This window comes from Podarcis bocagei (assembly GCF_964188305.1).
Source record: "Podarcis bocagei genome assembly, chromosome: 12".
Taxonomy (NCBI): domain Eukaryota; kingdom Metazoa; phylum Chordata; class Lepidosauria; order Squamata; family Lacertidae; genus Podarcis; species Podarcis bocagei.
In genome coordinates, this window is record NC_138137.1 from 25,221,579 (window position 1) to 25,236,826 (window position 15,248).

Here is a 15,248-nt window from a genome sequence, read left to right on the forward strand (position 1 = left end):
TTAACCGGAGATACCAGGGTCCTGTGTAGAAACATGTCTTCTCCTGCAGCCCCAGTGCTTTGGTCCCAAGAATTACAAATATTCCCCGCCACCAACACCACGCCACTTTTCTTTTCTTCTTACTCTGCTACTCTTCTCTTTCTCATTTTCTCCCTTTGCCTTCTCAGACCCTTAACTCCAAGTGGGACTCAGGCCCAATTGGGATAATCAAACAAAGGAGAGGAAAAATGAAATGGGTACATCTGTTGTAGGGTTTTGTTTTAATTCAACCAGAGCAGAAGAAAGACAGTTCCTCAGAATGGCAATGCTAAATCAGTCCATCAGGCTTGGAACGGAGATCTAAAAATACTGCAAAGTAGGAGGGAAATGATGGCAAAGTCGCTTAAAAAAAAGGGGGGGGGGAGAGAGTCCAAATAAAAATACAACTTCCATCTTCTGAAAGAAGAAGAGGCAACCCAAAAGTGAAACTTGGAAGTGTTGCAGTTCAGTATGGCAAAAAGACAAGCAGGTTTTGCATTTGAGAAATTGCCATAAGATACATTGCAAATATGATCAGCCACACTTTAGTAGGGAAAGAATTTATTTTATCCACATTACACGGTGCAAAAATCAACCCTTTTCTCTTTTCGAAAGATCACATCGTGCCTGCATTTGGATTTGTTCTTTGGTCCCTTGGGGAACATTATCTTTCGGTATAGCTGTTTGTTTTCTCCCCTCTTGCATCTACAAAAAACAAAACAAAAAGTAAGATGTGGGGGAAGGGCACACAATTAGCAAAACTGTAGCATATGTGGTAGCATGGTGCCCCCTGGTGTATATTTAAAAGCATGGCAGGTGCTTAGACTCCAAATTGCTGCCTGTCCTGCTGATCGAATCGAACAGCTTCCCAAATCAAATTCACAGGGTGAAGTGGGTTTTTTACTGGCTGAATTCCCTCCACTGCAGAACAATCCAAAGAGGTTTCAATACAATTGCCCACATAGGTGCCAACTCTCTGGGGCCCTGGGTGCCCGGGCACCCACAGAATTCCCCATAAGAGGCTGGGCACCACAAATTTCAGGGCCAGGGCCATGCACGCTGCATGGCACCCATGGACCCAGGCACCCACGGTCGCGGGGCCAAGTTGGCACTCCTGATTGCCCATAAAGCTGATGCATTCGGAACAGATTCAAAGTCCTCCATCCTCTATATTTTTCAGCTGCTACCCATTGAACCTTCTCAGTCTCTGGGACATAGGAGCCAACTCCTAGGAGCCAAGGCCCCTTTGCCCCCCCCAATAAAATATTTGAGGGGGCTGCCACCCCCCAAAGTTGATGAGCATTGGCATTCAAAAATAAGGAGGCTGCAAAGAACCACATCAAAAGCAATGTCCTTAATACACTTCCAAATTACACACGTCATTTCTATTCACCAATCAAAGGATCACAGCAGTCCTAATACAGTGGTACCTTGGTTCTCGGACTTAATCCATTCCAGGAGTCCGTTCATCTCCTGAAATGGTTCGACAACCAAGGTGCAGCTTCTGATTGGCTGCAGGCAGGGACGCGGACTTATAAAAAATATGGGGGGGGGCCCCCGGGAAAGCTCATGAATAATAAATAAGCTCATGAATATGCAAATAAAGTGGCGTAGCCTCCTCGTGAGCGAATAGGGGAGAGCGTGCTGCGCCTATTAATCAGCTCCGAAGGAAATTGGGTGGAGCTTTTGCTCGGGAGGGAGGGCAGGAGGCATGCAGCCCGACCCTGTGCATTTTGGGCTGGGGGAGGGGCGGCGATGGCGCTCTGCTGGAGGGGCGCCGGAGATTATTGGGGGGGCGGAGCCCCCCCAAACGATTTTTTGAGGGGGCTCGGGCCCCCTCAAGCCCCATGGAGTCGGCGCCTATGGCTGCAGGAGCTTCCTGCACTCAATCGGAAGCTGCAGAAGCCGTGTCGGATGTTTGGCTTCCAAAAAACGTTCGCAAACTGGAACACTCACTTCTGGATTCGCAGCGTTCGGGAGCCGATTTGTTTGGGAGCGAAGCCGTTCGAGTACCAAGGTACCACTGTAGTTGCAACACAATGTCATCATCCTGAACCAATCAAAATCATTTGGCCCTTCAGATCAGCCCTCATCATAATATCATGTGATTATATATAACCATCATTCAGTGTCTTTCTTTATTAAGACTTTGACTAATTTTCCTGCTTGTTAAATGCCTTCCAATGTTCCATTTCATCTGCCTGCAAAACTATTCAAGATTAATCACAATTGCCAGGCCTAGCTGATTCTCTTTCAATGCATACAATGACCACCATAGAATCTGACAAGTTTTTTTTCCTTTTTAGTGTTCTGAAATGGACGTTCACAAAGCACAGTACCTAAAAGCAGCTAGTTCTGTACTATAAAAGACAGGTACAGGCCCTTTTAGTTTAGCTAGGCCATAGACTCAAAAGAAAGTGGAATCAGCAAAATACAGTTTTATGAAATTATTATTTTCTACAATACCACCTCATCTGTCCTCCACTTATCTGATTGGTTTCTCTCCCCCCCCCTCCTTAAACCAGGGCTGAGGAACCTGTGGCCCTCCAGATGTGCTGGACTACAGTTCCAACCATCCCTAACCATTGGGCATGCTGGCTGGCCAAGGCTGATGGGAGCTGGAATTCAACAACATTTGGCTCTAGAATAGGTGATCCATTTCTGGATCTGGTGCCTCAGGCTGAAAAAGATTCACAACCCCTGATCTCAAGGACTACAAGTTCCCAATCTCTGCCTTAAATTTGAACCCCTGTGCCTACTCATGGTTTCCAAACAAACAAACAACAACAATGCCCTCTATTCTCGTTGTTATGTACTGAGTTGAATAGGATCCAAACTGAAGCAGTCTGATTGGTCCTAGAACAATAGGATCCAAATTGCAGCAGTCTGATTAGTCCTAGAACAATAGGATTCAGAATGCAGCAGTCTGATTGGTCCTAGAACAATGCAGCAGTATGATTGGTTGGCAGGAACCACCCAATCCTGCTCCAGATAGAAGTGAATCCACAACCTGATTGGCTTGCAGTAGAATTCCGGAATTAGCCAATCATGTGCAGCCCATTGTGTAAATAATGTATATAAAGCAGATACTGTGAGGGGACTTTCATTCATTCCTCCTCACCACTATGAGCTGAATAAAGAGCATGAAATCACTTTGCGACTCTGAGTATATTTCACTGGCGACGAAGGTGGGATGCCGCTGAGCTGACTGCCACACACAGCACCGCAGCACTGCCACCTGCCGCACCGCTGCCTCGCACCGTGTATCCAGGCTTCAGCTCCGGGACACAAGGAACTCAGAATGGCAGCCAACAGCAGCTTCTCGCCATTCAACCCAGCATCTGGAGACTGGGAAGCGTACGCCTCCCGTTTCACCTTCCTCCTAGAAGCCAAAGGGGTCACCGACGAAGAAGACGCCAAGAAGAGGGCGATATTCTTCAGTGTCTGCGGAGAGGAGACGTTTGAAATCGCCCGGGCTCTCCTTGCGCCTGAAGACGTTGCTACTGTTCCATACAAAACAATAATGGAACAGCTGAAGGGGCACTTTTCGCCACAGCCCTCAGTGGTGGTTCGTCGAAATGCCTTCTACGCAAAGCGACAAGCCCCTGGGGAAACCATAACTGGGTTTGTGACCTCTCTCCGCCAAGCTGCCCGGTTCTGCAACTTCTCAGAGCTGGAGAACATGCTTCGTGACCGCCTCGTCGGTGGCCTGAAGGATGAGAAGCTGCAACGACGCCTCTACGCTAAGAAGGACCTAACGTTCCAGGTCGCTCTGGAGGAGGCCCTGGCAATGGAAGCTGCCGAGAGGTCGACGCAAGAGGCACGGCCGAGCCTGCCATCCCAACTGAGGGTCCACCACGAAGACCTCACCGACGACTCAGGATCTGACAGGGAGGAGGTGCACCGAGTACAGCAGCGCACTCAAGCAGCGCACAGACCACAGCTGCCTCGACGAGAAGGAGGAAACTGCGCAAGCTGTGGGGAGAGTCACGAGAGGAGGACCTGCCGTTTCCGCAACGCAGAGTGCAGGCAGTGCAGAAAATCGGGGCACATCGCCCGGGTGTGTCGGGCTCGGCCCACCCGGCACCAGGCATCAGATGACCAACCCAAGAGCCCCAGTTCCCGGGGCCCAACGCACCAAGGCAACTCGACGGAGCTCACGGACTGCCAGGTATACCAGTTGCCCCACCCCAACGTAGAGAAAATTTATGTAGAAGTACAGATAGAGGGGGCCCCATGCCGCATGGAGCTTGACACGGGTTCAACTCTATCCATAATCTCGGCAAGGACCTTAAGGAAACTGTGTCCTACTGGGGGTCCCAGACTCAGGCCGGCCCCATTCACCCTATGGGACTTCTAGAAACGTAAGGTCCCCACAATGGGGGTGGGGACCTTCAGGGTGCAATACCGAGGGCGGACGCGGCAACTGGACTTGCTTGTGGTCAAGGGCCCCTACATTAGCTTACTGGGATTGGCATGGTTTGGACCACTGGGGCTAGCTGTCACCGGGGTGAACCACACTAGCTTACAAGTGGACGTGGACGCCATATGCAAGGAATTTCCAGGGGTTTTCGACGGGAAATTGGGACAGTATACGGGCCCCCCCATTGCGCTACAGCTTGACCCCGCAGTACGACCGGTCAGGCTCAAGGCCCGCCGGGTCCTGTTCGCCTTGAAACCCCGTATAGACGAGGAATTGGACCGGCTCGTGGAGCAAGGAGTGCTGGAGCCGGTGCCTAATGCCCCCTGGGAAACCCCAATCGTCACACCCGTCAAGCCTAATGGTTCGGTCCGCATCTGCGCAGACTACAAATGTACCATAAACAAGGCCCTCACGGCCCATGCATACCCAGTGCCAGTGGTCAGCCATGTCCTTGCCACCCTCGCTGGGTCGAAAATTTTTGGCAAGCTGGACTTGGCCCAAGCATATCAACAGCTGCCAGTAGATGAGGCCACAGCAGAGGCACAGACGATTGTGACGCACAGAGGAGCGTTCAGGGTAAAGCGGCTGCAATTCGGGGTCAGCGTGGCACCAGGCATATTCCAGAATCTAATGGACTCTCTCCTTAAAGGGATTCCTGGCGTCACCCCCTTCTTCAATGATGTGTTGATTGCCGGGCCCACACCAGAGGAGTTTGAGGACCGCCTCCGCACCGTTCTGCACCGTTTCCAGACGGCGGGTCTCAAGGTGAAGCGGGAAAAATGTCTACTAGGAGTGCCTCAGGTGGACTTTCTGGGATTTATGGTGGACGCAGAAGGGGTCCACCCGACTGGGGACAAGGTACGGGCCATTTGTGATGCCCCAGCGCCCAAGAGCAAGACTGAACTTCAGGCCTTCTTGGGACTATTGAACTTTTACCATTCCTTCCTTCCCCACAAGGCGGCAGTAGCGGAGCCCCTACACAGACTCCTGGACAAGCGGGCCCCTTGGGTGTGGGGCCAGCGCCAGGAGGCCGCATTCCAGGCAGTCAAGGACTTGCTTGTCTCAAACTCGGTCTTGGCACACTTGGACGAGAGGCTGCCGGTGGTGCTAGCATGCGACGCCTCGCCCTATGGCATTGGCGCTGTCCTGGGGCACCAACTCCCGGATGGAAGGGAGGTACCTGTGGCGTACTTTTCCCAGACACTCAACACAACCGAGCGGAACTACTCGCAAATCGACAAGGAGGGTCTGGCAATCGTGAAGGGAGTAAAAAAATTCCATGATTTCTTGTACGGGCGGCCCTTCACCGTGGTGACTGACCACAAGCAGTTGCTTGGCTTGTTTGCCCCCGAAAAGCAGACCCCCCAAGTGCTGTCTCCTCGCGTCCTCAGGTGGTCAACTCGTGAATTTTCTTGGGGAGGAATATTGTATTATTCAATCCTCTATTGAATCTGCTATTTCAGGGTGGGGAAATATATATATATATATATATATATATATATATATATATATATATATATATATATATTACATGTTGTGTTCCCAACGCTGAGGGAAGAGGATGAAGATGTCATAAATGAAACAGCCCAGAGCATTTTCCATCAAGGAACAAAGATGTCCTTTGAAAAACAGAGAGCCCAAAGAGAAATCTGGTTCCATCAGTGAAGCATCGCCTGTCATTTCAAAATCTCCTCTTCCTGACAAACACTCTCACAGTTTTAAAACAAAATAAAGCTTGAGAGCTTACCTACTTTGCCAGCTAACTTTTAAAAGATCATTAGATTTCTATTCGCTTAGACGTTCTGATACATTAGCGCATTTCCAGGGGTCTGATGGCACAGGAGGGCAAATTCTTACGTTATTATCCCAATTTATCTTGCAGATGGGGGCAGACTGAGAAACAGCGCAAGGCCTCCTAATGAGTTCATTGCTCAGCAGAGAGTTGAACCAGGGAACATCTATCTCACACCTCAGCACTTATAACCACTTCACTGCACCCGCTCTAATTGCATACTTTTTAAAAAAGAAGAAAGAAAACTACCCATATAATCCCAAAGTACTATGATCAGGACAGGAACCCTAGATAGTAGAAAACTAGCTTGCTGGGGTTGGTTGATGACATATTGTTATTGTTGTTGTCTGCCTCTTTAAACACATCTATCTATATACCTTCCTGCCTACCTCCCTATCTGAGTTTGAATGATTGACATATGCACCAGCAAATCAAGCACCGGCTCAGCTGTTGATCTTGCCCCACTTCCAATGCACCTCCCACTGAAAACAGCAGGTGTGGGAATGGGATGTTGATGGTAACTGTGGTAGAGACATAGGGTTAAAGCTCCCTTCCTCCATGAAACGATCCTGATCTGGCTTCCTTGTTTCCCCACTGTTGCCTATATGTTTGGTTTGGTTTCTAACCAGCTCTGCAATGCCAAACCTCACAAAAAATGTCACATCTAGTTTGGCCCCCTAAGTTGCCACATTTTTACACAGATTAGGCTCCATGCCTTGAACAACTGCACCGGAAGAGGAACTTAATTGGTGAAGCCTTTGCAATTCACTGAAGGCAGCCCTGTTTAGGGAAGCTTTTAATATTTAATAAGTTATTGTATTTTAATATTCTGTTGGAGGCCACCCAGAGTGGCTGGGGAGGCCCAGACAGATGGGCGGGGTATAAATAATAAATTGTTGTTGTTGTTGTTGTTGTTGTTGTTGTTGTTGTTTAGTTGTGTCCGACTCTTCGTGACCCCAAGGACTAGAGCACGCCAGGCACTCCTGTCTTCCACTGCCTCCCGCAGTTTGGTCAAACTCATGCTGGTAGCTTCAAGAACACTGTCCAACCATCTCGTCCTCTGTCGTCCCCTTCTCCTTGTGCCCTCCATCTTTCCCAGCATCAGGGTTTTTTCCAGGGAGTCTTCTCTTCTCATGAGGTGGCCAAAGTATTGGAGCCTCAGCTTCATGATGTCCTTCCAGTGAGCGCTCAGGGCTGATTTCCTTCAGAATGGATAGGTTTGATCTTCTTGCAGTGGGACTCCATGGGACTCTCCAGGGTCTCCTCCAGCACCATAATTCAAAAGCATCAATTCTTCGGCCATCAGCCTTCTTTATGGTCCAGAACTCACTTCATTATTATTATCACTTCAGCTCCATTCTGGGAAAAGCCTCACCCCGAGTTCTAGGCCCCTAAGGACAGAGAGTCAGTGCATTGCCAGGATAATATTTGCCAGCAAATGGAAGAGCGAGGCAATACCTACAAAAGATGATTGGCTGTGTAAACTAAGCGAGTTCATAGAAATGGCAAAGCTGACTGCCTGTATCAGATTGCAGACAAACCAAAAACTTAGACCAGAATGGCAATGCTTTGAAGAATACATGGACAAATATTGTTCCATAAAGAATATGTTTATATGTTTCAATGAAAGGAGTAAAGCAGAAAGAACAACATTATCTAGGAACGTTATAAAGAGATAAAAATCCAAAATCTAAAGAGTGCAATGATTAGATTGAACTTAAAAAATAAGGAAGTCATGGTGTGGCGGAGGGAAGGCAAGGGATGTGGTGGTGGGAAGGGTTTGGGGGTGGCAATAATAGTGTGTTTTTGTGTGCTTTTGTTTAGGTAGGATGTATGTTTCTTTTGCTCTTCTTTCTTTTTGTATTAAAAAACTCAAGAGAGAGAGAGTCTGTGCACTGATGGAAATCATGGGAGGACTTCAATATGGTACTCGGCTGACTGTTCCATCAGTGCGAGCTTTTCAGTTTACCAGATGGGGCAATCCCCCTCTCCTACTCTGTGCACTGTTCTGTGGCAATTCCCATTTACGCAAGTGGAAGACCTTGCGCAGGGCTTCTGTTGATGGGACTTGTTAGGTGAATCCCATCCCCCTATCTATACATCTATACATCAACTTGATCCCATCCCATTCCTTTTTCCTTTCTCCTTCTGTGATGGAACTCCTATTTGGGGATTTCACTGGCTTTTTTCTGGCCTGCATAGGACCAGTCTGGATAGTTGGCCTTGGTGAAGATTTGACGTTTTCATCCCCAAAAAGTTTTTGATTTGAGTTTCTACTGAAATGAGGCTGCATTTTAATGTTGTACTTAATCTTGTTTTTAAGTTGTATTTTAATCAATTGTTTTTATACCTGGTGTTAGCCGCCCTGAGCCCGGTCTTGGCTGGGGAGGGAGGGATATAAATAAAACTTCTTCTTCTTCTTCTTCTTCTTCTTCTTTTATAAGGGGGAAGCTAGACCTCCATAATTTCCATCTGGCCACTCTGGGTAGCTTCCAACAAAATATTAAAATACAATAGACCATCAAACATTAAAAGCTTCCCTAAAGAGGGCTGCCTTCAGATGTCTTCTAAAAGTCTGGTAGTTGTTTTTCTCTTTGACATCTGGTGGGAGGGCACCACTACTGAGAAGGCCCTCTGCCTGGTTCTCTGTAACTTGGCTTCTGAATGGAATTGCCTGGTTCCCTGTAACTTGGCTTCGCGCAGTGAGGGAACCTCCAGAAGGTCCTTGGCACTGGACCTCAGTGTCTGGGCAGAATGATGGGGGTAGGTTGAAATCAAATTTTCCGCCTTATTTTACTTAGTTTATCTCTGGGCAAACTATGTCCCACATCTATGATGACATAAATTTTCATGAACTTGAGTCTATTTCATCCAAAGCACCTTTGGAATAGCTGATACAGGATGTTTGCCAGACACATTTCTAAACGGCATTTCCCCTGATATACACATTTTGCAAGCAACGATCCCTAATACAATGCATTTTTTGAATATTACTTGCAGATATATATAAATCTGCACACACCTTCCCCTCAGTATACACAGTTTTGTAAACATTATTTGATTGAAGAACTGTGTCCCAAAATTCAGAGAAGTATGGGTTTTTAAGGCTAGCTGTGCTTCGGTTTGCATATTGCTTGAGGAAAGTGTGAATTAGTTAAAGGTAAAGGTAAAGGGAGGGACGCGGGTGGCGCTGTGGGTTAAACCACAGAGCCTAGGACTTGCCGATCGCATGGTCAGCAGTTCGAATCCCTGCGGCGGGGTGCGCTCCCGTTGCTCGGTCCCAGCGCCTGCCAACCTAGCAGTTCGAAAGCACCCCCGGGTGCAAGTAGATAAATAGGGACCGCTTACTAGCGGGAAGGTAAACGGCATTTCTGTGTGCATCTCTGGCTCGCCAGAGCAGCTTCATCACGCTGGCCATGTGACCCAGAAGTGTCTGCAGACAGCGCTGGCTCCCGGCCTCTAGAGTGAGATGAGCGCACAACCCTAGAGTCTGTCAAGACTGGCCCGTACGGGCAGGGGTACCTTTACCTTTACCTTTAAAGGTAAAGGGAACCCTGACCATTAGGTCCAGTCGTGGCTGACTCTGGGGTTGCAGCGCTCATCTCGCTTTATTGGCCGAGGGAGCTGGTGTACAGCTTCCGGGTTATGTGGCCAGCATGACTAAGCCGCTTCTGGCGAACCAGAGCAGCGCACAGAAACGCCGTTTACCTTCCCGCCAGAGCGGTACCAATTTATCTACTTGCACTTTGACGTGCTTTTGAACTGCTAGGTTGGCAGCAGCAGGGACCGAACAACAGGAACTCACCCCATTGCGGGGATTCAAACCGCCGACCTTCTGATCGGCAAGTCCTAGGCTCTGTGGTTTAACCCACAGCACCACCCGCGTCCCTGTGAATTAGTTAGGTTCATGTTAAAATCTGAGCTGAATTTCTGCCTAGGAGCACACTACAATGCAATATTCTGTTGCGTGTCCCATTAGTTCATCTGCAATAGCTTCTTAACCAATTGACGATGGAATGTTTTCATGGATTCTAGGTTCAATACAATCAGCACCCTTATGAAACATCCAACATGTGAATGTAGGGAAAATAAAAGCCGTAGGATTCAGTTTCTGTCTGAAGGCACAGCAGCATAACTGGGCAATGCATCATACTGTAAAATAAATAAAGACTGAAGTTCAAATTCTGGACTGAACTTCACCTGTCCAATCGTGTTAAGGCACAACGTGCCCATCAACACTGAATATGGCCTTGAGAAGACAAAATTGTTCCCCATCAGCAATTTGCTCCCCCCCACCCCACAAAACAAAAAACCACAACCACATGTGGCGATCTTGCCATAGATAATGGTGAAGAAAGCCTCTTGGTTCTGAGCAAAGGACCACTGTGATGAGAAGAAATCTAATTCCAAGTAGAAATCTTTCTACTTGGTTACCACACAATTTAATCCTGACAGTGTACTGGCCTTGAAAAATGATACCCCATCTCTTAAAGATTGAAAGGTGGCAGAAATAGCAGCAATTCTCTGCTTTGGACTAAAGCAATTATGAGCTCTTCACAAACTCAGAGACCAAAATTGATTTTCTTTTCTAGATTATCAAGATGTGGGGAGTGGGGAGGTCAAGAAACCTGACCCCGTCTTGACCCAGCAGATTGGATGGTTCTCAAACTTATTCAATATTGAAAGGAACTGTTTAGCGGAGGAAAGTCTCCTTACTCATTCTTTGGTTCTTGAAATCTTAAAGGTATTATGTTCTTCTCCGCCACATAATGGTTCTTCATTTCCGATGATACTGACAGATGTTTGAAGAAGCTTCTTTTCAAAGGAAGACAAAATGCCATGGTGGGTTTCGCTCAAATAGAGGTGTGGAGTTTAGCAGCGGAATATCAACTCTAATGGCACTTTGCATGATCCACAGGCACCATTACTGCCCAGTGTTCATTCATTTCAATGGAACTTGCTGTGCAAATTCATTTAAAATGAACAGAAGCTAGACAAATGGCAGTTTGTATTGGCTTCTGCCTAAGACCCGTTTTTTCAGATATCGCCAGTTCAGATATCCCCATAACAGTTAATGCGTAACTGATCTATGCTATTAAAGTATATGCTATTAAACAGTTACTGCATAACTAATCTATGCTATTAAAACTGATCTATGCACTGTAATATTTATATACAACTTTCTCTAGAGATACCCAAAAACAACACACATCAAATTTCATGGGAACCAGATCTAAAAGAAGCATAACCAAAACCCTTCTTATAGAGTTTAAATGTTGCTATATGGAATCAGAGTTTTCCTGGGGACAATGTATTTTATCCCAAAAATCTTTTTAATGCCTTATACAAAGTTAACCTGTTTTGCCACATAATCACCAGCTTAGCAGAGCAGCAAGTACTTTATATCTTGCAGAATATAGCCTTTGTCTTAACAGGGTTTAGTGTAGAATGAACAGCATTGGAGATGGGGACTATTACTATTATTATCTGCAGTGATATTATTTTCTGAATACCATGTTTGCATCCTAGGGGCCGACTCCAGAGAATCTTGCTCCATTTCTATTTATTTTCAGAGAAGGAAAGGATGCAGAAAAAAATGGATAAACAAACATCAAAATGTTAGCCTGATACATAATTTTCTCTATCATCTTCAGAATAGCCACCACATGACACCTACTTGTAAGTCTTTCAATTTGAGACCCTTTGTTCCCATTGTCTAGTAACTGCTGTCTTTGGTTGCAGTCCTGACCGTGGCTGCTGCCTGGTGGCAGTTGATGCAGTTGTGGGCCACTATAGCATCTGTAGCAGGGGTCAGCAACCTTTTTTAGTCGTGGGCCGGTCCACCGTCCCTCAGACCATGTGGTGGGCCGGACTATATTTTGAGGGGGGGGGATGAATGAATTCCTATGCCCCAGAAATAACCCAGGGATGCATTTTAAATAAAAGCACACATTCTACTCATGTAAAAATACCAGGCAGGCCCCACAAATAACCCAGAGATGCAGTTTAAATAAAAGCATCTACTCATGTAAAAATACCAGGCAGGCCCCACAAATAACCCAGAGATGCAGTTTAAATAAAAGGACACATTCTACTCATGTAAAAACACACTGATTCCCGGACCGTTCGCGGGTCGGATTTAGAAGGCGATTGGGCCGCATCTGGCCCCCGGGTCTCAGGTTGACTACCCATGATCTATACCCCTGCAATGCAAGCCAGCCAGCGGGGAAGGTGGGGAGCATGAAAAGCACTGCACCAGGCAATTGGACCCATCCTGATGCCATCCTGGCAAGTGAGACTGGATCAGGGTCCTGGCCTGGCTCAGCCACTCCCCAGCCACAGTGTGATCCATTTTGGGACTTGTTGCACAGGATGTGGGTGGCGCTGTGGGTTAAACCACAGAGCCTAGGACTTGCTGATCAGAAGGTTGGCAGTTCAAATCCCCGTGATGGGGTGAGCTCCCGTTGCTCGGTTCCTGCTCCTGCCCACCTAGCAGTTTGAAAGCACGTCAAAGTGCAAGTAGATAAATAGGTGCCGCTCCGGTAGGAAGGCAAACGGTGTTTCCGTGTGCTGCTCTGGTTCGCCAGAAGCGGTTTAGTCATGCTGGCCACATGACCCGGAAGCTGTACGCCGACTCCCTCCGCCAGTAAAGCGAGATGAGTGCCGCAACCCCAGAGTTGGCCACGACTGGACCTAATGGTCAGGGGTCCCTTTACCTTACCAGTTGCACTTGAGTCTGTTCACACATTTCCTTGAGAATGCTGGAGCTCTGCTGTGGCAGAATGTCACTGGCGTCATGTGCGTAGCTGCCCCCCCCCATCAATAAAAATCAATACAGATCTGAGGTTCTGCCCCTGCCCCAGCAAAAATCCTGGCTATGTCCATAACTGGCATCATTCCTCAGGCAGAAGATGGAAAGGCTGATTGGAGGAAAATCATTGCCCAATCTACAGACGTCCCAGCCTGGTGGATTGCCTGAGACAGCTCCCATAAAAAAAGCTATGGAATATTTTTGTGTATGGCATATATTACCTATTACATACAGCAAGAATAACTAACCCTCCGCCCCACCCCCACTTTCATCTCCTCCCAATTTTAATAATATGGGACTCCATCAAATTCTTCCTGCAACTTTTACTTGAAATGCATCTTCACCTCTTTGTAAAATTCTGTGAAATTACGAAACACTGAGCTTTAGAGTCACCTTTCGATCATTGCTCATACCAAAGCTGTGTTTAAGAAAATTCTGCTGTACTACGTGGAGGACTGAGATGATTACAATTACTAGTAATTGTAATCATCTCAGTCCTCCAATTACTGATATAATTGCTATGATTGAGATAATTAATCTATTATTAGTCTTAGAAGCATGAAGTGACACATTTCTCTGAGGAAAAGAGATGGGAACCAATGCTGAATGGTGAGGGTTATGTTAGTTAGCTGCTTCTTTCAGAAAAAGAAGAAAAGGGGACGATGGACACTATGGCAGTTTATCCACTGGAAAAGTACTGCAGAAGCGCAACTTTCTGCTCACTCACTTTTTGCAAGGCATCTGCATGATATTGTGAGCAAAAGCTCCTCCGCCCTTGTTCACTTTCCCTGTTCATCTTTAAAGCTCAGGAAATGCATCTTTTTTTTAACCTGTTGGAACAGCTGTGCTGTTACCCCAGGTATAGATGGCCTATTACACTGCTATTCTGGTTGGTTATGGTCTGCATGGATTGCTCTAGCCATTTCCCTTTTTTATGGTCCATCTCGCCTTTCAACTCTTATCACTTTAACCTTTCTTTTTCTAAACAGCTTTCTCTTTGTATCAGCACCCAGCCTCCCCAAGGAAAAAACTGGAGCTGGGCAAACAGAACTGCACCCATGTGGATGTTATCTAGAGTCCAGGAGATTGAAAGCAGAGTTGCTATTCCACTTGCTGCTGAAAATAGAGCAGGAATTATTGGGTGCTGCTAAATCATCAAAGTGAGGAAGCACCTCCAATTTATTAGTTGCAATTAGTTATACTGTGCTGTTATTTTGCATGGCTTAGCTGGAGAAATTCTTCTTACTCGTTTATACGTGTGTGTGCATGCATATATATATGCACATCATATTTCTCTTGGCTCTGTTATGGCTCTGCATTTCATCTTTCTCCAGCACTCCCATCCACTGGTGTAGCATAGCATGGGTTGCCAGTGCCCAGGGCCACACAGAGGGGAGGAGGGAAATGGATGGAGTACGTGTGGACATTCAACTGCCTAACAGCATCCATATCACCCAGGAGATCACAGCCACAGAGATAAGAAGAGTTTTCCCCTTGTCTGGAGATGTGACTTCTTGATTCACATGGCGAAGCCGTTTTCAATGGAGCCCAGCAATGGAAGCACACAGCTGTATCGAGGCAGCACCAGGTGTTGAATTTTTGTGCCCCTAACAATCTTGGACCCAGAGGAACCGCCCCTGTGTGTGTCCCCCCCATTCTACACAACTGCTCCCATCTCACAACTGGTGGTGACTGCTGCCTGTTTAAGAGCAACCAACAACCTGAACATCTGCCCCAGGTTTCCGTGCAAGCCAGGCAGACAGTTTAAGCTTCCATGAGGCTCTATTTGAGCAAACCCCACTGTGCCATTTTCTCTCCCACTTAAAAGAAAACTGTATCAACAGATGTACAAGAGTTAACTCTGTTACTCAACAATCTGATCCAGAATAAGTCCATCCAAATTCATAGGAAGGGGTTGCCATATTGCCCAAATAAAAAATCCAGACAAAGTTGTTGAGCTGGACCAAAGTTGTTGAGGGTCTTGTTGGCATCTGTCTGTCTCAGGAAACAATGAAGGAATATGCCTTTGGTAGTGAAGTTAGATTTAGATTTCCTTTATTGATTAAAAATCATTAATGTGTGGTCCACGGTGATCCTAGTTTGTTAATTATCTAGAAATGCTGAGCTGTTACCCAAAGATACATTATTCAACTGTCTAACTGGTTTGCATAGGACACAGCCTCTGTCTGTACAGAAAGTCCTGG

General features: G+C 46.8%; 1 long non-coding RNA gene across 1 annotated transcript; it reads right to left on the minus strand.

The window, feature by feature from the left end:
* Positions 1-562: 562 nt before the first annotated feature.
* Positions 563-13,515, minus strand: LOC308570346. Its single transcript, XR_014001148.1, has 2 exons — positions 13,438-13,515; positions 563-723 (listed from the first exon to the last, which is right to left on the minus strand). It is a non-coding gene; the product is annotated as an uncharacterized lncRNA (long non-coding RNA).
* Positions 13,516-15,248: the final 1,733 nt, after the last annotated feature.